The sequence below is a fragment of the Manis pentadactyla genome, chromosome 12 (genome assembly GCF_030020395.1).
Source record: "Manis pentadactyla isolate mManPen7 chromosome 12, mManPen7.hap1, whole genome shotgun sequence".
Lineage (NCBI taxonomy): Eukaryota > Metazoa > Chordata > Mammalia > Pholidota > Manidae > Manis > Manis pentadactyla.
The window spans coordinates 43336107-43359495 of record NC_080030.1 but is presented as its reverse complement, the minus strand read 5'-3'; the positions used below and the strand labels follow the sequence as shown (position 1 = coordinate 43359495).

The window sequence follows — 23389 nt, the reverse complement described above, 5'->3', positions numbered from 1 at the left end:
AGGCTTTTTCCTGGTGAGGCTGAGTTGAAGGCTGTCACTGACATATTAATGTCAGCTTTTCAGAATCTCACTAATATGTGCTCAAGTTAAATCAGTCACGACAGTGAATCATAGGAGGTAGTGACTTGTTCTTAGAAGGCTGAACAGGCAGAACAGAGCCTGTACCGAACCAAGCACTTACAAGAATGATTGGTGTTGTTCGTGTGTCAGGGCCCTGGGCAGGTGGACAAGGAGGACAAGAAGACGGTATATGCAGGTCCAGGCTGATGGATCCTCTGGGTGTCTCTGCAGGGTGGCAGTGGCTTCAGATGTTGGCATTTGCCCCTGGCCATGACCCATTTTTCACCCTCAAGCTGACACCCTTACAAGATCATTACTGAAAGAACCTTTAAATGCGTGGTCCTGATTTAGTCTTCCACCAGGTTCTCTGTAGGAGAACTATGAACATTTACTGTCCCTCTGGCCCAGTGATGCCCCCTGCTCTTCCCAGTGCTGCTGCGGCAGTTGAAGCACTGGGGCCTGCTGCGGGCAGTGGGGGACTGATTGGCATGAGCCAGTGGCTTCAGCAGCCCTGGGAGCCAAGATTGAAGCCAGCTGCAACAGGTTTGTTGCAAGTAAGAGTGTGAGTTTCACTGTGACACCGGGAGGATCAGAAGGAATCAAGCAGTTAGAGAGTGTTGCAGACTCCAGTTACTGGGTGACAGTTCTAGCTGACTGGACAGGCCGGGCTGCGCTGACCTTAGCAGGTTGCTTTGTTGGTATTGGCCAGCAGTATCCCAAGGATGCCAAAGGCTAAGCACGGTTTCCAGCAGCATGGCCGTGGTGTCAAGGGTGGAAGACAATAGGAGCTGTAAAGCGCCTTTGGCCCAGCGGCCAAGCAGAGCTGGGGACAGTTAGAAAGTAGGTCGCTGAGCTGGGATTGGTGGTGGCAGGTCAGCTGGAGCCCTGTGGGGCCCAACTTCCCTTTCACTACATCACCTGTGGGATATATTTCAACACGGCACATAGGGAGCCAGGCTGTTTCTGGAAGATTCCCATCACAACTTCTGCTGAAACAATTAAAAATAAATTTCTCTTTCCAAAATTAGATGAAGTAGATCGATTAAATAAATCTCAAAGGTTTCCAGAACAAGGCAGTGTGCAGAAAGGATGAGCAAACTGCAGGCCACAAGCAGCAGCTTGATTTTATAAATAAAGTTGAACTGGAATACAACCACACTCATTAGTTCATGAATTATCTGTGGCTGCACTCAGGCTACAAGGAAGAGGTGACCAGTTACAACAGACACTGAATGGCTGCGAAAGCCTAAAACATTTACTATCTGACCTTTTAAGGAAGTTTTTTGGTCCCTGCTTTAGAACAATGGTCCCTGGGTCAGCTCTTTAAATAGTTTCAAAATCAAATGGAATTTGTGCATCTATTGCTGATATGGCTACAGAGACTGGACTACAGCAGTGGTATCAGACTGATAGCCCAGAGTCAAATCCAGCCTGTGGATCTGTGTTCTTGGGGCAGTACAGTTGTGTTCTATAAAAATTAGCAACATTTTCAAACCTGGAGATTTTACCAAAAAAATGTCTGATTTTTCGCTACTCTTGAAAAATTGTGCACTCTGGCCTCCCTGGACTCACATTCCTGCATAGTATCCCTGGGAGTGAGCCCCGCGGCCTCCTTTAGATGGGGTGTATACGTACCTACTTTGCCACAGACTCCACCATTTCCTATTGACCCCCAACACTGATGGTCAGTTCTAATTTATAATGATTCTTGTCCTGTTAGGCTCACACCCCTGAAAGCTTGATTATATATGACTTGCCAGCTCGTGAGATTTTGCCACCCTCAATTAACATCAAGATTCCTTGCTTTCAGCCTGAATTCCATCAGGTTACTCTAAAGTACTAGTTGTGTCAGGCTGATCAGAAACTCTGTTTGACTATAACTCACAATAATACATTGCCTGGAAAAAAAAATAATCAAAGTAATACTTTATAATGAAAAGATGAGGGACGATTGCTCTATAAAAGCTAAGAAAACAAAATGTATTGTCTCCTGAACTAGAGTCATCTTCCTTAACCCGCAGTGAATAACTGAGAAACTGCCCACTGCGAGAGTAGAGGGGTCAGGCCACTTGCCACAGTTTTTTCCCCAGCTCCGAGGGTGGGGGAGTAGTGGGGGGGGTTGGGGGGTGGTATGTGTGGGGGGGTCCATCTAACTTGCTAGCATTTTCTCCCAGGGATTGTTCTATTGAGTTTTCCTGAGAGCACAGATTCCATGCTGCCTGCCTAGAATCACCTGTAGTCTTGTTAAAGATGCACATTCCTGGATCCACACCAGACAAAAAAGGAATCACAATCTGTTGTGACCATCATTAACACAAGCAGGGGGTTGTCATCCCTGCTACAGTTTTTGACAGTCTTATTTGCCTTCTGAAGTGGAAGGATGAAAGTGCATTTTATTGTTTTCAGAAAATTGGAAACTTACTTTGTCATCAGTGGGATTTACTGGCTTTGTGTCTGAGAGGGAAAAACACATTTTAAAAATGGTTTTAAAAATCGTAATTGCATCTCCCTTCCATCTGCTTGTTTCTGCAATTTAACACAGAAGGGGTTTAATTCCTTATTCAGAGCCTGCTGGAAGTTTGAGGTGGCTAACTGAGGTTATGTAGCCAGATTCTATCAAAAGGCACCTGGGCAGAGTTTTAATTTTCTTCAGCTCAGAAGCCAGCACCTGAGGAAAAGGACCTGTAAGTGGTGGTATTGGCCCCAGAGAGGCTGCAGGTCTATGGGGAGCACGAGCCAGCTCTGCTTTCCACGTTTGCCTATATGGCAGGCAGCACTATTAGCATCCTCTCTAAATGCAAAGTGAAGTGGATCATTTGAAAAAATAATTCTCCTTCCAAAGGCTTGGCTATTTCTGCATGAAATTTACAAATAAAGTTATAGTCTTGTTTTCTTTTTAGGGAACTGTAGGTCACTGGGGACTTACCCTGAGGACACTGTCTAAGGCATCCTCTTCAGTATCTACCGTTTTGTCTTTAGGCAGACAAGGGGGTTTCAGAGGACACCTGTTTGGCTGTATTGGCTGTTTTTCAACTGACTACAGCTTGAAATAATCAATATCCAAAGTGGCATATGTTGGCGTGGCATATTCTGCCACCTTTCACTTATTTTCCTTAATCTTAACTTGGACTTCTTTTCAGTCTTTCTAAAAAACTGAGTCCTTCTTTGTTTTTTCTCATCATTTTCATCCTGTCCCCTGTGACGGGAAAAATACTCTCCCTGGGACTTGTCCTCACCCCCCGCAACCTCTTGCTCCTTCTCCTTGAAAGAATATATTCAGAGGGAACAGAATGACTTTACTGGGGGCTGGTGATCCATCATGTCTCCTGGGGACCCTCCCCTATTCAGCTTCTCTCCCCGTGACCCCTCCACCTCCCTGCCCAAGAATGGGGGGGAATTTCCCGCCGCCTCAGGTCACTCCTTTCTGCTCCAGCGTGTGTTCCTCTTCCAGGATGAGTTTGTGGACTGAGACCATCCTTCTTTTTATGGACTCACGACTCTGCAAGAACCCCCATCCTCACTCCCCTGGAATATGGAGCCTTGAAATCAGCCAAGACGTCCTCTCTTGCTTTTTCAGATAAAAGACTCTAATAGCACAGCTGCCTCTTGGTGGGACTCTGTGAAACCTGGAGCTTTGCTTCCAAGACGGTGCTTTGACACAACATAAAATGGCTATGGCAACCCCTTCCCCAGATACTAATCTGTGAATTAATAAAACATATGCATCCAAAGAAAGAGAAAAGCTTGATTTAGGGCTTGACAAAGGAAGGGGAGAATAAGAATTTTTAAATAGCAAACCACACTTTGAATTTATGAATACATTTTTTAAAAACTCTGATTGGATTAAAATTAAGGAAAGCATTTTATAAATTAACATCTTTATTCTGGTTCCAACTCTGATGTATAATTGAGGCCTCAGGCAAGGCACACCCTCTCTGGCTCAGGGCTTTCTTCCTTGGGTGTGAAATGGCAGCGGAACAGTTGGAGCTAGTTGCCTGTGACAGCATCTGACAAGGGAATGTTGTCCCGGAAGACTTGTCCTTCTTGCCTCCGAGGTAGAAAACCCTCCCTTCTGAGTTGGAGTGAATTGTGTCTTGTGCTTGGCTTGTACCTCCATGGGGATGGCACCTGTCACATCATGTTAGAGCTAGCTGTTTGCCTGCCCGTTTTCCCACCAAACAACGATCAAGTTCTATTGTGTTGCAAGTAAGAGAAAATCCAAATCAAGCAGGTTTAGATAATTAAGGAAATTTATTGACTCATGTAACTGGAAGGTCCAGCTGCAGGCCCAGCCTGAGGTGTGGCTGGGTTCAGAGCCCACGTGGTGGGACTCGGCCCCATCTCTCTCCTACCCCTGTCTCTGCTTCTGTGATGGTGGTCCCACTGGCAGGTGGATGTGGGAAGTCCACCAGCAGCTCTTGTGAGTGCATCCACCCTCTGTCACTTCCAAAAGGAATGAGAGCTTTTCTTCCCATGGTTCCCGTGGAAGGAAGACTTTCACCTACCTTCCCAGAAGCCCCTGTAAATCTCCTGCCATACTGACTGTCAGGGTTGAGGGTCTATCTTTGAGCCAATTACTGCAGCCAAGATGATGAGAAATAACAAGTAGCACAGGCTAGTCAGGTTTTCTTGCTTCCTGGAGCTGGGGGTGGGGTCAAGTCTTCCCACCTGCCTGGCTGGGGCCGGGGAAGCAGTGACTCCTCAGATATCAGGGTGGCAGAAGAGGAGCAGGGGTAGTGAGCGCCTCCACTGCAGCATATACTGCTTCTTGTCCTATCTCCACCTTAGAAAGGGAGGCCCTGGACTCTGTGGGGTTTATGCCTCATTCCCAGGCCCTGCAGACAACACGCCTGCAACAGAGATTTCTTGTCACTTTATTCAGATTCGTCTGCAGGATTCGCTTTCAGACGATGGCTCTTAGCTGTTCCTGGGACTTCGGAGTCCACGCCCAGATGGACTAGATGGAGGCCAGTGACCCTGAGATGGATTATGTGTGGGCAGCCGCTCCTGCCTGTGTGATTGGGATTGTCTCCACCCGGCCATGTCGTAAGTATGGGGCTCCCCCCATTTTCCACACAGGAATGCTAGTGTTTTCCAGCGTTACGGGAACCAAATGACCCCCCGAGTCTGGTGTTTAATATGACATTTACCACCAAAGGACATGGGTGGGTATAAAAATAAAACACCAGCCGGGCTGCCTGATTTCCTTCTCTCAGAGATAAAATTGCCTTGACTAAGCTTCTAACAGAAAGAGACAGGTGAAAGACAAGAGTGGAAATGTGCTTCCCCCCCATTCTCAAGGCGCAATCTGGCATTTAGCTGGAGGCAGCTACTGTAAAAAGATTTGTGGCAGCGACTGTAAAGAGAACTGAAATGTCAGGGTTTCCTCCATGGCGGGGCCCACACTGGGTCAATGCAGATGGCGGCCTCCACCAGACAGCATGCTGAAGAGAGATTTTAAAGGGTATTTTTGCCGATTTAGCAAATGGTACTGGAACATAATGGAGTATGTGGTAGCTAATAAGATGCTGTGTGAACATGTTGATTAATATGGATACTGTATTTAAAATAATGTAAGTTAAAGAAAACAAGTCCAGAACTCAAAATAGCAGTAACACACTGATTACAGCTCCATAAAATGTATGCTCCTTTTTAAATATTGGAAGAGTGCTTGGAATAAAATAAATAGAGTTTTTGAGGTTGGAAGCCTTAGTTCATAATTAGTTTTAAAGGGTTTTTGCAAAATGGTCTTTTTTGGGAAATGAGTAATGCATTTTTAGGAACTGAACTCCGCTCATCCCAGGCCGCTTGGGTGTGACTAGTGGTTTAGTCTAGAGACAAATATTTGAAGAATGAGGAAAGGAATTAAGGAAGGAAGGAAGAAAGGGAGAGGTGAAGAGGGAGGGAGGAAGGGAGGGAAGGAATAGCTGGGGCACTTTCTGGCTTTTCCCCCCTGAGTATATCAAAGCTCAGAGTGATCACCCTGAGGTTTTACTCACCTAGACACTTTCTGACAACTCGGAGTGACTTCAGACGGATTTGTATCACTAGTCACTCAGTCTCACCCAGTCTCAAACAATAACTGCATGTTTATTGATGACCTTTGGTGAATACACAATGTCCAGACCTGTGATCAGAGCTTTGGAGGGGACCACCAAAATGAATAGTATATGGTCCCCCTCATCAGTGCACTTTTCATCTCATTGGAGTGGTTGGAACAAAATACATAGTGAAGTGCAAGATTGGAAAATACCAAGAAAAAAAAAGTATATTATAGTTGAAAAGAAAGAGATTAACGAACGCTGGAGCAATCAAAGAAGGCTCCAAGGAAGAGCCGGCAGTTATGCTGGATCTTAAAGTGTGGCTATGATTTGGATTATTACATTAAAAAAAAAAGCACAGAGCCAGCAAGCAAAGGGGTCCCAGGGCAGTGGGTTCTGCCCACTGGGTGGAGGGAGTGTGGAGCACAGGGGACATAAAGCAGACCAGCCAGGAGGAGATGGGCCCCAGAAGGCCTGGGAGTCAGGTTTGATCTAGTGGGGGACAGGCAGCCACCGAGGGCTTTTGAGGAATTGATGGGGAAAGGATGTTCTCTGGGGAAGACTGACCTGGTAGTCACAGGTTGGGGGATGGGGCCCGTTGGATGCGGAGAGTGGTTTTAGTTTAACCACCAATCAACGGAAGAGGAAGTGGTCAGGCAAGATTTACAGAACTTCCTGTGGGAGGAAGGGGGCATGTGGGGGAGGCAGGGTCTCCAGAGCCGTCGGTGAGAACGGAAGGACAGAGGTGGAGGCGACAAAACCACAAGAAAATCATCTACCTCTTCTCATTGTATATGACTTAAGAAATTGCTGGGGGTGGAATGATATGATTGGGTCTCCCCGCTCTGCTGTTTCCTTCCTGTGTGGCCTTGGATAAACCATTCCAGCTCTCTGTCCCTGCCTCTTTAAATACAAAAGTAGACTAATACTTGCCTTACTTCCTTCAAAAGATGGCTGAGCGTAAGAAGAAAACAAATCCTACCATTTGCAAAAACATGGATGGAGCTAGAGGGTATTATGCTCAGTGAAATAAGCCAGGTGGAGAAAGACAAGTACCAAATGATTTCACTCATCTGTGGAGCGTAACAACAAAGCAAAAACTGAAGGAAAAAAACAGTAGCAGACTCACAGAACCCAAGAATGGACTAGCAGTTATCAAAGGGAAAGGGACTGGGGAGGGTGGGTGGGAAGGGAGGGATAAGGTAATTAAGGGGTATTATGATTAGCACACATAATATGGGGGGGCACGGGGAAGGAAGTATAGCACAGAGAAGACAAGTAGTGACTCTATAGCATCTTACTACGCTGATGGACAGTGACTGCAATGGGGTGGGGACTTGATAATGGGGGAATGTAGTAATCACAGTGGTGCTCATGTGAAACCTGAGTATAAGATTGTATAAAAATGATACCTTAATAAAAAAAAAGATGGCTGAGGAAGCAGACAAAACTGATTTGGAAAACATTTTGCAAAATGTAGAGCACTAAGCAAATATTTGCTATTATAAACAATAACTCATGTTCTACTATAAAATCAAGTTGCTTTCCAAATGAAAGTGGTCTGCCTTCATCTGAAATGGTTTTAAGCTGCCATTCTTTTTTTTTTCTAATACACATTTTCAGTTTTAGTGTTTAATTTCTCAAACACTTGAACTTTAGGTGTGCTTGTACATAAATTTAGTAGGATATTTAATGTGTAATTCTACTGCTAAAACATCCCTGAGTTTTATGTGTTACAGTCTATAGAACAAGTTCATTTTAAGGAAGTAGAACTATTCCATATGAGTGTTTTATCATATGATTTTTCCAGGCAACAGAATTTTCTTTCCATACATACCTTTCTTGGTTTCAAATGTACTGTAGGTTGCCACTCTTTCGAGCCTCTCTCATGCCTTTAAAATCATCTCCTTCTAGGAGCCTACCCTCTGCTGCTCAGCTCTGTGGGCACCTTTCTCTTCTGTATTTTTATGGTTCTACCATGAGGCTGTAAATCAGATAACCATGTCTGTTAAAAATGGATATAGGGTAAGAATAAATGGGCCCTGAGCGAGACCTTGAGAAGGCTATCCTAAGGGCAAAGGTATAAACTTTAGATCTTAACTTTTTGGGGAGCATCATTTGGCTATGAATTTTACTTAATAATAGTAAAAATGTATTGAACATTTGGGGGTTACTTCTGAGCTCACAATTGTGCTGGAGGCAGCGGAGACTGTGGACAAGGGGTGGCTACACAGAAGAGATGTCACAGGCATTTGAGCCAGTGAGCCTATTGCCACACTTGGCTGAGGTTGATCACATCAGGCCAGACAGCATACTGGAATTCAACTAAATAACCATTTTCTTTATCATTTGTATTTTTATAAAAGGACTAATGATTGAATGAATTGTGGTGTTTGACAAAGATGAGGAAGTTGTCTATTGGAGCTGGTCTGCTGTGAATATAGATTATTCTATTTTGGATATATTATATTTGCAATGATGATAAGATATGGCCATGGAATTATCCTGTAGACAATTGGAGATTCAGGAGCAAAACCTGGGTGGGAGGAAAGGAAATAAAAGTTTAGGAGTCATCTGTAAGTAAGTGGTAGGTAAAAATGAGACTAGGAGACACAACGAGTGGATCCTGTAGACAGAGAAGATCTGAGGACCGAGGGCTGAGTCCTGGGCAAACCCAGGTTAGGGAGCAGGAGGTGGGAAGTGTCAAATGCTGCCTCTGACCTCTAAGAGCTTGCCTCTTGTCAGAGACACTAAACATGCGCATCACTAAGGGCTGGAGAGTGACGCATGACTATAAAAATCACCCATGATAATTTGGGCTCTACAGACCATACGTGCTGTAGGCGGTCAGGCAGGGAGAGATGTCATGAGATGGAGCTACCACAGAAGGCTTCCAGGGAAGGGAAGAAGTTCTGCCTGGGAAAGGTCCCTCTGGGGGCTCTGAGCCAGCTGCAGTGTATTTGGGGAGCCCTTCAGCCCAGAGGTGTGCACAGAGAAATGTAGGTCTGGTCCACCCAGTGGAAGAACTCCCGCCCCTACCCGCAGCCAGCCTGAGCCATCTCAGCATAGCCTGCCCCAATCCCTCCTGTAAATCCCTCTTCCTCCAGTTCCCTATGCATAAATCCTGCCTCTGAAACCTGCCACAGGTTGCCCTTCCCTGACTGGAAGGTCTCCCTTCTCTTCTGCTGCTGTACTTTCTGAAAGCCTCAAGACCACCTACTTGACTTCCTTTCTTAAAGTCAACAACTTGGTTTTCATTAACATGCATTTGAGACTTTAGATAAATTTCTTTATATTTCGATACATTATTTTTATGCTTGGCCTGTTCCCGATGAAATTGTCCATCACCTACCTTAGAAGATGACTGCAAAGATTAGGGGCAATGTATGTAAGGCACTGGTGCTGAGTAGGTTCTTAGCAAGAGCTCGCTGGGGTTACCCACGTATGGGATAGTGGCCATGTCTGAAGTCCTCTCCACCCCAATCTAAGGGCAGGCACATGGTGAATGAGTGAGTATTGATATGACGATAGATTGTTCCCACATTCAGTTGGCTTCTTCTGCATCTTTAGCAATTTTGTTCAATAGCAGGGACAGTAAGAGCTCATTTCTGGGAGGTCTTAATGGGTATTTGCCCATGTGTTTTTTTTAAAGAAATGGCTGGAGAAAAGCCAATTCTCCTCTCCTTTATTGGTGAAGGAGAAGTTGTTTTTGTTAAATGTAACATCTCCAAATCTTTCAGATGGATATGAATGCTGATGACAGACTCGACCTCAGCACACTGCAGACATGGGGAATTACTGGCTCAGAAAGAGCAGCTCACAGGGAGCTTTATGTCCCTGGCCATCCCTGGCGCTTGGTCCATTAATGTGGTAGTAATGTTGTTAGTGGTCTCTGTCCTAGCAGCAGAGTTCGCTTCACATTTTAGAGCACCTGCAGAATGGCAGGGAGGAAAAGAGGAGAGTGACACAGTTTTCCTTTTGGGAGTGACAGGCATGAGGCCCAGCCTAGATGATATCCATGATAATGATATTTTAGAATAGCCATTTTTAGAATTTCAAGCAGTTTCAACTCAGATCTACCCTATTGACTCTGACGTGGGCAGAGAGAGAGAAGCTGGAGAAGGGCCTGTGCCCTGGAGACCATTTGGGTTTCCTCTTAATGGCCCCATTACGGTTTGGCCTGTTTAACATTTGCCAGGAGTGACGGAGATGTGGTTATTGGGATTTCTGGGCCACATCTCTTTTGCACACTGACCTTTGGACTTGGACTGTCTTAAAAATAACTATCTCTGGAATCAGAATAAACAGTTCTCTTTATTTAATACTTACGGATATTTCACATCCATACAGTGAATATATAAACAGTGGTGAAGAGAAGATGGTGCAGTTTGGGTAAATTTTCACACCCTGTAGCTCAAGCCCAAATCGAAGCCGTGAAATAGATGGTTTGTCTTCAGGGCCTGCCTCCCCCTCGTCAGCAGCACCTTTCCATGGGACCCACCCGACACTTCCTCGGCCCCAGATGGCCTGGGTTCCAGCATGCCAGCCCCCTCAGCCTCCTTCTAGGGAAACAGCGCTCCTTAGCTGTGCACCAGGCACCACCGAAATCCACCCCTCCTCCCGCAGCTCCTGGACAACTGGATCTGGGGGGCGCCTGCCTTCAGGACTTGCAGTCTGTGCTGTCAGCCTGTGTTGGCAGGGGGAAATGATTCACCAGAGTCTCTCTGGAATTTGCACTGAGAAACAGGTAAAAGTCGAGCAGTTCGTGGTGGATTTGGCTAAAGACACCTGCAGACATGCACCAGGACCCGGTGAATCAGCTGCAGTGATGACAGAGCAGAAGATAACAAAGCCCAGAGACACGTGGCTGAGGAGGCAGGACAGAGGTGCCGGGAAGGCTGGCTCGGGGCGCGGGTCCACACTCCAGCCACCAGTGCCAGGACACCCGGTCACCAGGGCGGCCTTGCTTGGGCCCCCTCTGGCTCCCCCACTGGGGTCTGCTGGCTGAGGCTGTTCATCCCTGTGGCCTAAGGTTGGGGATTCAGCTTTCCTGGGATTCCCAGGAGGCCTGGACAAGATCCCCATTTTCCTTACTCCCACACATGAATTTCCCTAAGATGAAGCCCTCAGTCCTAGAATCCAGAGTGCGTTTGGTTCATTGTGAGGCAACGCGAGGTCTGCTCACCTACTCATGATGATTTCCTCTTTTTCTATGAATTTTTTAGTTTAAGGAAAAGAAAATACCAGGAGAGAATAAAGCATTAAAGTCATGCTGGGACGTGACAGATGTTTCACGTGAAGAACCCAGCCTCCCCCACCATGCTGGCAGACCCTCCGAGGCCTACCCAGGTTAGCCCCGGGGTGGAGAGCTGGGACCCTGGGCGCTCGGGCGGCTGAGGGTGAAACACGGAAGGACCAGACCGGGAGGGGATTGTCTTCTCTCTGGCTGCCATAAGACAATGCCCCAGACTGTTCACAACAGTCATTTACTTCTCACAGTTCTGGAGGCTGCAGCTCTGACACGAGGGAGTGAGCACAGTCAGTTTTGTGGTTTGCAGGCAGCTGCCATCCCCCCGTATGCTCACGTGGTGGAGAGACAGGGAGAGAGGCGGGGAGGGCTCTCTGGTGCTTCTTCTTTTGACACTAATCCACTTCCAGCAGGTTCTGATCAGGGCCCCGCTCTCATGCCCTCATATTTAACCTTAAATACCTCTTTATAGGCTCATCTTCAACTACAGCCGCACTGGGAGTTAGGGCTTCAGTATATGAATTTGGGAGGGACCCATTTCAGTCCACAGAAGAGCCACATAGAGAAGCAGCTTCTTGATACCCTGCCCATGGGAGACTCCGAGCTGATCTATGGTTGACTGGGTATGTGTCTATTCATTCATTATTCCTTCATTCAACAAGGACTGTTGAGAGCCTCTGGTATGAGCACCCAGGCAATATTCCTAGTGAGTATTATCTATGTAATATTACCAGTCACGTGAATGTAATCAGGTACTTGTGATGATGTTAATGCCTAGAAGAAAAGTAAAGCATTGGTGGGGCCTGGGGAGAGTGTATATGTTTATCACTTCAGATAGCTGGTATTTTGAGCAATGGTTCTGGTCATAAAAAGAAACTCCAATAATGTCATAAGATAATAGCAGGAAGTTGCTCCTGAGACATTGTCTCTTTCTCTACTTCCTTGTTTTGAAACTCAGGGCACTGGCACTTTTGGCCAGCTGTTCCCCCAGGCTCCCTGAGCTTTACTCAGAGGACACGTAGCAACTGGTCGGCTCCTGCACCAGGAGCGCATCCTGGCCGAGTGCAAACAAGGGGTCCCTGAGCCCCTGGGCCCCAGCTCATTGCTGAGGTGAAACTGACTCAACGTGTCCCGGCCAGTTCTGGGAGACCAAAGCATTGCCAGGTCCAAGTTGCTTTTAGAATAAACCCCTGAGAAGTAAATAACCGTATAGCTCAGGTAGGTTAAATATTTGCATGTCACAGATGTTTGTTTAAAGAATACATTACCCTGATTACTTTAATATTTCCCAATGTAGGCCACCTCCTTTGATAAGGGTACTGATCAGAGTTGGATTATGTTAGAGTGCATTTGGGAATAATTCATTGTTAAATAGCTGTAACTGCCTGGCAGGCATGGGAGAGAGCAGGACTGCTCTGGGGTGGGGGTGGGGGCTCCCACATCCTGAAAGTTCCCTCCCCAGTGACCCCCTTGAAGCCAGAAACTCGACCCCTAAAACCCCACATTAAAAAAGTGTGCCAGGCTGGCTGGACAAAAGTGGCCAGTCTGTCATCTACCCCTGCTTATGTACAGCCAATGCCAACACCTGGTGCTTGACAAATTTCTCCTTTTGGGGGGCCCTCCAGAAATGTGCAGAACTGAACTGCTCAGATCTTCTCACTGCAAAATAACAATGTTTACTAATATTCCCACCTGAATGTCATCCTTGTCACAGCTGGTAGGGATGCAATGAGCAGCAAACAGCCGGGGCTGCAGCTCACCATGTAAGTGGCCACTGTTCCTGAGTTCTCGTGGTGGGGTCCACTGTGGATACAGCCAAAACCTAGGGTGGTGGCACTTTAGAGTGACTTGAGCTTAGAGATGAGGAATGAGAGATAAGCCTGGCACTCTTGGTAGCTTGCTGGCAGCAAAGTACTTACAAATCAAGCACAGAGTGGTTGACAACATGTGTGACACATCTAGTGATGGTTCCCCACCCCCCAAATAGATGATTATTTCTGCAGCTTGTCTCAGCAGAGCAACCTGAGCCGCACTAGGCTTTCCTATGTCTGGGAAGCATTTAAACTCCAAAGGCCTCAGCTTTTTATTCCATCCATGGTAGGGAAAACCACAGGGCTGGAGGCAGAGGCCGGCTGATTCACAGCCCACCTGCCAGCTCACTGGCTCTGGACAGCAGCAGTGCTTCGCAGTAGGTAGGCACAGACGCTGGAGCCAGATGCCTGCTGGGCGACCTCCTAGCTGCTGCAGCTCTCTGCCTCAGTTTCCTCCTGGGGATAGTGTTACCTCGCTCCTACGGTTGTCATGAGGATGGGTTGAGGGATTTTGTGCCAGACACAAAGCAAGTGTTTAATATGGGACGTATCTGAAAAGCACTGTAGGCAAAAAGTAGGAACTTCTGTGTGTGGCTGTTTGGGCCATCGGTAGCTCACTTTAGTCCTTCTAAATGCTCCTATTTTCTACCCACTAGGCAGGAGAGTGACCCCTCTTGCACAGAGGGCTATGTTCTGACTGCTGGTGTCATTCAGACACTTCCACCTAGAGAATAAAACCTAATTGTATGACATCTAAAGGATGATTCGCTTACTGGGGAAGGGGCTCCCAGGACTGGGTGTCTCCCTGTGTCCCTCTCCGTTTGGGCTAAGTGGCCTCAGCAAGACCCTCTGAAGTGGCAGCTGCTCTCTGGTCCCCTAACACATGCCTGTCACCCAGGCCCTCAATAAATGTCCACTGAGAAAAGGGATGCATCGGTTCTGTACTGGAGTGGAGTTTTGACTGCCATAGGCTCTCTGTATAGATGCAGGAGTCATGCAGGTGTGCTGAAGACCATTTCCCTTGTGTTTCAGCAGAGATATTCACACGGATAGGCAATACCTACAGTTTGATACATGCACTGTATTAATCAAATCAGAGTCAAAATACAGCTTCCAGGGAAACGAGCCTGCACATGGTTCAGGACAAGAAGGAGGAACACATTCTAATTACAGCAGCAGAGGAGGTCGAATGCTGCAACATGTCCTGGCATTGAGCCCAGCACACACTGAGTGGACCCTTCACGTACCCATCGAGCCCAGATCCAGTTTCAGCCCCATCAGCAGTGGCTTCTCCATGTCCCTCAGTTAATCCTGGTGCAGCTGGTGTGGGTTTGGGCAGCTTACGCAGGATGGAAGTGCACAGTGTATTTTATTACCACCCACATTGGGCTGGATATCTTGCAAAGGTGCTGATTTTTTATGACTAGGAGCCACACAGGGGCTTTTCCTGGAATGCAAGGTTGGCATATTCAAAATTAAAAGCAACTTACGTTCTGAGAATTGGTGTCCAGAGAAAACACACACTATTGTGCTACTTACCATGCCTAAAGTCAATAGACACAGAAAGAGTTACCCAACCTCGGTATTATGAGCTCCTATGTCACAGAATTTTAAAGTCAGCATTCAGATCTTCTGGTTAGTCCATTTTTTGCGATTGAAAACAGAGGCTCCAAGGGAATGAAATGACTTGTCCAGAGTCACACAATTCATAGCAAAACTTTGATTAGAGCCCAGAGTTTCTAACTTTAGTTCAAGTCCTGGGCTGTCTGAAATCTACTCTCTTTTTAAAATCATACCGCCAGTATTATAATGACACATTATTTCCAATATGTTTATTTAGGTTTGTTATTTTGAAGTGACAGCTAGTTGGAACTTTTCTCCCAAGGATTTTTTTCCCCAGAAAAAAAGCAATAGAACATTACCACCATCCCCCCATTTGCTAAAGCCAAGAACTTCTGAGTTATTCCCTCCCCCACCCTTGTCCCACTGGCCCTACCCCTGGCCCCAGCAGCATCTACTCTGTTGAGAGGTCCTGTTCAACTTCTGAAATACATTTTAAATCCTCTATTTCTTTCTACCTCCACCTCTGTTCCAAGCCCCGCCACCTCTTGGCTGGATCTGCTACAATGCCTCTCATCCATTCTTCACACTGGAGCCAGAATGCTTTTTTTTTCTTTTTAACTTTTTCTTTCAAAAAATTAAAGATCTGCAGGAAGGTTGCAAACCGCAATGTCCAGGGAGATCCCACGCAGCCACCAGCCCATTTCCCCCAGTGGTAACATGTTGCACAACTATCACCATAACAAATATTGAAAGTAGGACATTGACCTTGGTGCAGCCCCCAGAGGCACCTGCAGTTTTACACAATAATCATACCCCATGGGTAGATTTGGGTGACCATGACCACAATTAAGAGAATGATGTTTAAAACCCATCAATCAATCAATGATGGGATCTCCTTGCTGAATTCTTTCAGTGGCTTCCCATCCTTCTCTAATCCACACAAACTCTGGCCCAAGCAGCTTCCTCACAGACCTGAGCGCTCTCACCCTTTTGCCTGGCGGGGCCTCCTCTCAGCGCCTGAACCTGCTGCTGCCTCCATCTGGTTGCTGTGTTCTGGGCTGTTCCATAGCTGGTATTCTTCTGTAGGTCCCACTGGCCAGGCAGCCTTCTCTGGCCACTTTCTCTGTACAGCATCTGGGCTCTGCCCTCTAGCACTTCGCATGGCCTGCACTGCTGCCTAGGCCTGCTCACGTGTTTTTTTTAATTCTCCAGGGACATACATGCCCCAAAGGCAGGCATCTCATCAATGGTTATCTCCTCAGAACTGACTGCTGGGACTGGCATGCAGTAAACATGCCAAATGATGAGGGTTGGGGGCAGATCTATGGCTGAATGCCCAGAACCAGCCAGGGCAGATCTGGGTCTGAATTTTTTTGCTGGGAGGGAACTGTGTAGTTATATATTTAGAGAAAAATCTCATTTTGAAAAGTATAATTAAAAGTATAATTGCCTTATGCTGAATATAGATAATACTTTAAGAATACTAAGGTATAAACTTCTGTAATTTTTTTACAAGTCTGTATCCAATACTCTCTAAGGTTTTGAAAGAAAAGGTGCATTTTCTGTTCTTTATCAAATTGCATTTCTGGTAAATGTTTATGATAATTCTGTTTCTTTTTCCATGTTATATTTTGCATCTTTAAGAAAAGTATCAAACCCATCTTTCTCTGCTAAGAATAAGCTTTCTAGTAGGACAATATTGTACTGACTACAAACACGTGTGCTCCTGTTACAGCTTCTCTTTCCCTGGAGTATTTGTCTCAGTTTCTGCAGCCACTTTGATGCTGGAAGGATTCATGACTAAATAACCATTTTTAGATTTTGTCCCAAATGCATGGCTGCAGAATGCTTCTGAATTAAACACCCTCAAAGCTGTGTGTCCACTGGCCAGCAACATGCCACATCAGATCCTTTACAAAAATTATCCTTCCTCCTCATCACAAGTCCTTGGGATACATTCATATCACCTAAAATACGAAGGTACATTTTGGAAAAATGTAGCTGCCACAGAAGACAAAGGTGTCTTTGTTGTTGGGACAGAGGGAACTTTCTTTTTTTGCTTTGAATTGAGGGAATCTGCTGACATGACACAGGCCACTGAAAGCAGAAGCTGATCTCTAGGGTACGTTTTTGGACCCCTCCCCACTGGGGGATGCCTTGTGGTGTAGGAACTGCTCAGGACAAGCCTGAGAGAGTAGAAGAAATCCGCCTTTCCACCTCCCCCACGTTTCCCATTTTCTGTCTCAGGGGGCATGGCTCCCTCTGCTTCCCCCTCCTCTGTCAGAAGCAGGCAGGCAGGGACCAGTTCTGTTCACCTGCTCCAAGGTTCCTTAGGCAATCCACACTTTAGTGCTAATTCTTTCATTAAACATCCATTCACTGGCACTACTGTGTGGGTCAGGCAGAGTGTCAGAGACACAGAGATAGAAGATACGTAAGTGTTGGCCATGTAGAAACTTCCAGGGCCAGCAGGGCGTGCAGATAAATGGACAGGCAGTCACAGTAAAACACGAAGGCTGGTGCTAGTTAAGTGTGTTATGCAGCAAGCGTCACGGACTTTGGTAAAGCCCACTGAGAAGGGAAAAGGGAGAATTGTGAGCTCGGAGGGAGGGTGGCAGCTTCCTCCAAGTTGTCCTTTGAATGAAAATCAAAGCTGGCAGTGGAGGCCTGCTGCTGGCAAGCTCCGGGACAGGTGGGATCTCCTTCAATTGTCCTGGAGGGCCAGCGTCCCCCTCTCCCGGCCGGGTGGCAGCTGGTGGTGGCCTGCCTGTGATGGGTGAGTCCTCTCCTAAATCTCCCGGTTTTCCGTCGCACTTGCATTTCCTTGATTAAAGTCGCAGATGTGGCTACACAGGCAGGAGCTGCCAATTATGACAAGAAGGAAGCTGGGCAGTTGACGTCTCATGGTCATGACTTCCCTTGGCTGAGTTCCAACTGACAGGGGGGCTTCTCCTTGCAATGCCTGGCTTACCCCGGGGTTAATCAAGTCACGTTTCACACTGCTGATTTGTCTCTGCACTTTAAAATGTTTCCTTAATTGCATTAAAAAAAATTAGTACGATGTACCTACCTGTATCCCTCCCGTTCCCCTGAAAGGAAACTTGGTGGGAAGGGTTTAGCTTCCTTCCTGTTTCTGCTGTGGTGCTGTCCTTAGCTGCCTTTCATTCTGTTGGAGATAAAAACTTCATTACTTGACGCAAATCCCCTTTGGGGCAGGAGCCGCCTCCTTTCCTCCATTTCAGGTCACTGCGCAGATCTGCCCAGGAGCTGCTCTTTCCTTCAACCCCTTCAGGCTGAGGAGGTAGCTGGTGCTGAGGAAGACCCCAGGACGTGGAGGTGCTGACGCAGGGGTCAGGAGCTGCATCTGCCCAGGGCGCTGTTTCTTGACTTTTCTGAGGTTCGGTATCCTCTCTGCAAAATGGGGGCAATGGCAGTGCCCACCTCCCGGGGAGACGTGACCACGGCTGTGCGGCCCTTGGCCCAGAATCTGGCGCACGAAATCTCTCCGAAATGTCAGCGGCAATAATCGTGGATCTCATTGATTTCAAATGTGGACAAAGCATAAAATGGAGACAAAAAAACACTCGTATCAGCATATGTAAGGCTTTCTACCAGTGCCTCTGAAACCAGCAGAACATGGGAGCAGGCGGCCTGCCCAGGCTCCTGTGGGCCCCGCTCCCCCTCCAGCTACGCTGAGGCTCTAGGGCTCTGGGGGGCTCTGGCATGGCATCCTGTGGTCCTGGGTGTAACTGCCCCCCTGCCTCGGCTCCAAGGCTCAGCCGCCTCCCTGCAGTCTCTGGCTCACAGTTTCTGGGGCGAAGAACTGCTGCGTGGCTTCCGAGGAAGGGCACTCAGCTCCACAGTCAGCGACGGAGAACAAGAGGGGGCCAGTCTCCTCTGTGTCTTGGGTCCCCCCCCCCCCGTGTAATGTAGCCTCGGGAAACCTCTGAACAGCAGTGGGGAGTGGGCTGCATGGTGCTGTTTGTGAGCAGTATGTGAGTCATGTTCCTGCTTTGAAGCCATCTGTACCTTTTAACCGAGAAACTGAGACCTAGGGGCCCAGAGGCAGACCAGAGACAAGCCTCCCCGCTGGTGAGAGGCAGGACACGGCAGGGGGGAGCTTGGGGAGGCTGGGAGCAACTTCTGAGGTCTAGAGCTGTGCTGAAAGGCTCCTGCCCCCAGGGGCACAGACCACACCACGCCGCCTGCTCCCGCTGCAGCGCAATCTACCCCTAGGCCTTGTGGCTCCATGATGGCCGACCCTATGAGGGGAGGACAAGCCCATGTTGGCCAAACTCAGACTTGTCCCTGAGAACCTGCCTGATGCTTTACTCACTTGCTTTCTCTGAGGTCTCAAAGAATGGAGACACCTTGCCATGCCCAGACTCTGTTTGAAGGACACCTGACTTGCCAAATTATTTCTTTTCACATTTTAAGTGTCCAGAGGAGCAGAAAGCTGCAGCCCTTTCTCTTTCCTCCTCCCAGCTTGCTGCAGGAGAGGAGCATCTGGGGCAGCAGGGTATGTGTTGGCTGCTCAGTGGGAAGCAGAGCAAGGAGTTATGTAGATACTGTCATTTTTTTTAACTACTTCCCATCCAAAACTATAGTTACCTTTTTCGTCCGCATCTTCAGGTTCCAACAAACCAGGGACTTTCCAGCTGCCAAGAATAAGAAAGAGCCAAGGAAATGGACAAATATTTCTTGCTTGTGAGGACAGAGCTTATAACTTGGTGGAAAGACTGACTGTAACTTCAGATGGTGATGAGTGCTATGAAAAAATAAACAAAGCAGAGAAAGGGGTAAAGAGCTAAAAAACACTTGGGATTGCAATTTTAAATAGAGTGGTTAGGCAGGGCCTCCCTGAACAGGTGCCAACTGGGCAAGGACTTGAGTGGGGTGAGGGAGTGAGCCTGCAGCTGTCTGTGGTAGGAGGTAAACCTACAGTCAGAGGAACAGAAAGTGCAAAAGCCCTGAGGTAGGAGGGTGCTTGTGTCTTGCCTGAGCCCTGGGCAAGTTCTCTACAGATTTGGTGAGACTGAGAAATGACAACGGAACGTTCTCGGGGTGAAAGGGTTTACATCCAGCTTTATTCTCCTGGCAGTAGGTTGAGCACTGGAATCACAGTTGCATCCAGAAGTCTGCAGGTGTGTAATCCAGCTCCATCTCTGCCTCCACCCAGAGCACTGGGCAGAGCTCTTTATATAGTGACTGAGTCAATAATATCTCAGTGTCAACAGGTGTGGGAGCAATAGCCTAGCAGTAGGCCAATTACATCATCAAGGAGTTTAGGGTCAGATGAGGATCCTGGCCATAGGGAACTTCCATTTTCCTCACACTGATGCACACATTGTTAAAGGATGTCAGACAAGGCTGCGCTCTGCCTTCTTGTTTCTGTTCCCCAACTATAAGCATATGTCCTTAGTGCAACATTGTGTGTGTGTGTGTTTGGTGACTTTACTGCTTAAAATGGCCCCAAGCCTGGTGCTGAAGTGCTGTGTGGTGCTCCTAAGTGTTCTCGTCTTCCTGGGGCATCACCTGCATCCCACCTAGAGCCTTCCTCTCATCTGGGAGGATTAGAAGTGATGGCAGGACAGCAGACAGGAAGCTTGCCATGCATGCCTCCTGATTCACCCTTTTTGAACTTCTGCCATGGGGACAATACTTTGGATGAGTCAAGGTGTGCATGGACATCAGGCGATCCTGACCTCCGACTGGTCTGGGAAGCTGGCAGATGCTGCCTTGCAGGACGCTCCTGCCAGGGGGGAGGACACCAAAGTAGGATGGTCAGGTGTAGTCAGGTAGATGAAGGCTCTCAGGAATGGTTTCACCAAGTTTCCCTGAGGTTTTGAAGTGACCTAGGCAGAACCCCAAAGTAGCTGGGAGTCACCTGTAAGTCCTGCCAGAACAGGGTTTTTCAGCTAAGGACAAGGAGGCCTGTTTTAGGGCTGGGGAATGCTGACATACCAGGCCAAGTGGGAGTCCTGCCAGGCCTCTGAAGGGTCTGCTGTGCTATGATGCGGGGTGAGGCCTAGTAGGCCAGGGGCATGCCTAGGACAGACCTCATCCCTGAAGACTCCTTGTTCAGATGCACCCGGAGCAGAGGGAGAGAGGCAGGGAAGGGGAGGGATCCCTAAGAGACCAGCATTTTTATCTAGGAGAGGCTCAACCCACAAAAGCCTTTCAACGCCTCTCAAAAATTAATGTACACAAAGGTTGCCTGGGGATCTTATAAAATGCAGATTCTGATTCAGCAGGCCTGAGACTTGAATGAGCTGGTGTCCCTGGGCTCTGACCTCACTCTGAGTGGCCAGGCTCTAGGTCAGTGGGTCAGATTGCCCTTGACCTGAGCTGCAGTTTTAGTGGTTTCTTCTTCCAAAAAATAGTGGTGGAGTTTCAGGAGGAGAACAAGAGTCTTCTAAACACAGAAAAGAGTAACATTTCCTTTTGCATGTCTAAGATGCAGGGTGGCAGACTTTCACACCAAAAGCCAGAGGCACAGGCACAGCTCCTGGCTTGAGCTGTCCTTACATCACACAGTTAAAGAACCGCAGTGCAAGACTCTGGTCTTCTGACTGCCAGTTTCATGTGCTTCCCATTCCCCTGGACCGCCAGGACTCCCAAGATTCCAGGGCCTGGAGGACTGCCCCATTCCAATCATTCCAGAAAGACCCAGAGGCAAGGGAAGGACCCTGGAGAGAAGGTAGGCAGGTCAGGCATGGTCAATTTAGGACTGAATGGCTTTGATGTGGTTCCTTTTGATGACAAAGAACTCAGTTCAAGAAGCATTTACTGAGCACCTTCAGGGCAGGCAAAGTCCTATCAGTGCTATTGATGCACCAAGAGCGAAGAAGACAAGAGATGGTCCTGACCCAGGAGTTTCCTGTGTGGCTGGGAGGAATGGGACACAAATAGTCACGCTTCCAAGATTTATATTTTATTGCATTCAATGTGAAACTGTGGGATATGAAGTGTCATCGTTCAGACTGCATCTAATAAGACCATGTAGAGTCAACTATCTTAACAGGAAGTTCCATAGCAGAAAAATAAGGACAGTTCAACATTTCTGGAAACATTGCTGCAGTCTTGATTTGGTCCTGATTGTACCATTCGCTGCACCTAGCGGCCACTCACCTGAATTGCAGGGTCAGTTCTTTGCTCCCCATCTCCCCCTTTGAAATTGAATTTGCAAATATAAATGCATGATGACATGTAATGTAAATGTCTCAAAGAATTATCTCTTTGCTGTTGAATGAAAAATCTTTCCCACTTAGGAACTCTGGCAATTTATCACCAGTTTTGTGCCCACAGCCACTTTTTTTTTTTTATTTTTTTTTTTATTTTTTTTAGATAATTATTTTTTATTGAAGGGTAGTTGACACACAGTATTACATTACATTAGTTTCAGGTGTACAACACAGTGATTCAACATTTATATACATGATAATTCTAGGTACCAGCTATCACCATACCAAGTTGTTACAATATTTTGACTATATTCCTTATGCTATACATTACATCCCGGTTACTTATTTATTTTACAATTGGAAGTGTGTACTTTTTTTTGGTTGTTGTTGTTAGGGCATCTCTCATATTTATTGATCAAATGGTTGTTAACAACAATAAAATTCTGTATAGGGGAGTCAATGCTCAATGCACAATCATTAATCCACCCCAAGCCTAATTTTCGTCAGTCTCCAATCTTCTGAAGCATAACGAACAAGTTCTTACATGGAGAACAAATTCTTACATAGTGACTAAGTTACATGGTGAACAGTACAAGGGCAGTCATCACAGAAACTTTTGGTTTTGCTCATGCATTATGAACTATAAACAGTCAGTTCAAATATGAATACACATTTGATTTTTATACTTGATTTATATGTGGATACCACATTTCTCTCTTTATTATTTTTAATAAAATGCTGAAGTGGTAGGTAGATACAACATAAAGGTAGAAAACATAGTTTAGTGTTGTAAGAGAGCAAATGTAGATGATCAGGTGTGTGCCTGTAGACTATGTGTTAATCCAAGCTAGACAAGGGCAATAAAACATCCACATATGCAGAAGATTTCTCTCAGAACAGGGGGGTGAGGTTCTAAGCCTCACCTCTGTTGATCCCCAATTTCTCACCTGATGACCCCCCTGCGACTGTGCCTGTCTTAGGTTGTTCCTCCCTTGAGGAATCTTACCCGTCTCTGGCTAACCAGTCATCTTCCGGGGCCATACAGGGAAATGTTAAGTTGGTAAGTGAGAGAGAAGCCTTATTGTTTGAAATGGTTAGCTTTTTATTTCTTTGCATATTTATGCCCTGTGGCTTCTATGCCCAGCATTTGTCTTGAGGTATCTTTACCACTTGGAGGAGTTATGATACTCGGTAAATTTGATATGAGGCACGAATTCTATTTAAGAATTCGTTGTAATTAGGAAGGAAGAAGAAAAGCTATAGAAGTAGCAGGCGGGAGAAAACATGGGAAGATTGATTATTTCTTTGACATATCTTCTTGTAGAGTAACTTCAGCATGTATAGATTTTAAGCTACTACTTAAATTGCGCACATACATTAACATAATAGGAGTATAGTTACATAACCAAAGCATACCTGTAATTACCAGCCATCTCCAGTGAAACCAAGAAAACCAGTTAGGCACCCTAGGCATTTGTGAAA

At 46.7% G+C, this 23389-nt stretch overlaps 1 long non-coding RNA gene across 2 annotated transcripts; it reads left to right on the top strand.

The window, feature by feature from the left end:
- Window positions 1–4719: 4719 nt before the first annotated feature.
- LOC130679715 (uncharacterized) lies at window positions 4720–22933 on the top strand. 2 transcript variants are annotated; one of them, XR_008992731.1, is made up of 4 exons: window positions 4720–5106; window positions 11327–11450; window positions 11822–11972; window positions 17940–22933. It is a non-coding gene; the product is annotated as an uncharacterized LOC130679715 (long non-coding RNA). The 2 variants fall into 2 exon arrangements; XR_008992732.1 differs by lacking the exon at window positions 17940–22933 and adding an exon at window positions 13064–13113.
- The last annotated feature ends 456 nt before the right edge of the window (window positions 22934–23389 follow it).